This window comes from Sorex fumeus, unplaced genomic scaffold, assembly GCF_029834395.1.
Source record: "Sorex fumeus unplaced genomic scaffold, SorFum_2.1 ptg000095l, whole genome shotgun sequence".
Taxonomy (NCBI): domain Eukaryota; kingdom Metazoa; phylum Chordata; class Mammalia; order Eulipotyphla; family Soricidae; genus Sorex; species Sorex fumeus.
The window spans coordinates 9,979,316-9,980,881 of NW_026606152.1; positions in this window are offsets into that span (position 1 = coordinate 9,979,316).

Below are 1,566 nucleotides of genomic sequence, written 5' to 3' on the forward strand. Positions count from 1 at the left end.
AGTTTTCCTTGAAAATGTTTATGATTATCTTTACCTCGAATAACTACGAGTACACCAAGAGAAACACAAAGTCCTGAAGTATGCAGTTCTGTACATCTAGAGAAGAAATGTATCTTGTGTGTAACAATAGTAGGTAAGCAGGCTTACAGACGGAGCCTTTTTCTTACCTCTGAGTTAGAGTAATGTAACATCCATGGAAATGGACTCTCATCAACTCATATACATTATATATGTATATATACAATATATGTTGTGTATATATATATATATATCTATATATACATTCCTCCCAACACAAAGCAGGTGTGCGTGTAACGTATTTTATGTTTGTTTTTTTCTTGCATGATGTATGTTCAATATATCTTATATCTTCTAAAGGAGATATGTTTGAGATGATCTCATTTCTTGAAAGTTACACAGGTATGAAGAGAGCAGGTAGGTTAGACTTGGAATGTAATTTGTAAAGGTTTATTAGTGGGAGTCAATTTCAGACCTTATAAAGCTATTTTACCTCTTCTCTTTGCCTTTTGCTCTTTGATTTACTCTTAGATTGGTACTTGACATGACTATAGGTGCATTTAACTAGTCTTACATGAAGTTGAATCCCTAGCTTCTGGCACAGGATGTAGCAGGAATGCAACCCATATTATTGGCCCAAACTGAGTGATGAAATAAAGCCTCATCAAGGAGATCTACACTTGTTCAGCAGTGAGTAAGGCAAGTTTTCCTATGGAATTCTAAGGTACATCTTTACCTTCTTAGAACCACCAATACTGGCAGTTATAAGAGGGAGTTGTATGAATTGTACCAAGTCTAAAGGATGTTCCTTAGGGTTTTGTCTATAAGAGTGAAAAACTGCTGACAATCCAGATGTCTACCAGTAGGGGAAAAATGCTGAATTATATTACAATGACAAGTTATGGAAAATCAAAGTCTTGAAAAAAAACCCATATAAGTCTGCAGAGACAGACACAGTTATCTTTCCATTTAAAGAAATAAAAGGTGTTGGGAAGATCCGCCCAGGATGGGAGATGCATGCTGAAAGTAGACTATAGACCAAACATGATTGCCACTCAATTCCTCTTTTGCAAACCACAGCACCCAAAAGGAGAGAGAGAACAAAAGGGAATGCCCTGCCACAGAGGCAGGGTGGGATGGGGGATGGGGGGTGGGAGGGATACTGGGATTAGTGGTGGTTGAGAATGGGCACTGGTGGAGGGATGGGTACTCGATCATTGCATTACTGAAACCCAAGCACAAAAATTTGTAAGTCTACAACTGTACCTCATGGTGTTTCACTAATAAAAATTTAAAAAAAAAGAAATGACCCATATATATTTGGTAGATACTAGTGAGAGAATGGGGAAATTATATATTGACTTCCTACATGATGTTTGAATGTTTTACAATAAGCTTGTAATATTTTTAACATAACATATTATATGTGTATACATAGAGGAGAAATATTTTTCTGTATGAAAACTATTTTGCTTTAGTGCTTAAATGAATATATGAGTGAATATATCCTTAATTGTTTATTAATTTATTATTTATTAATTGATTTAT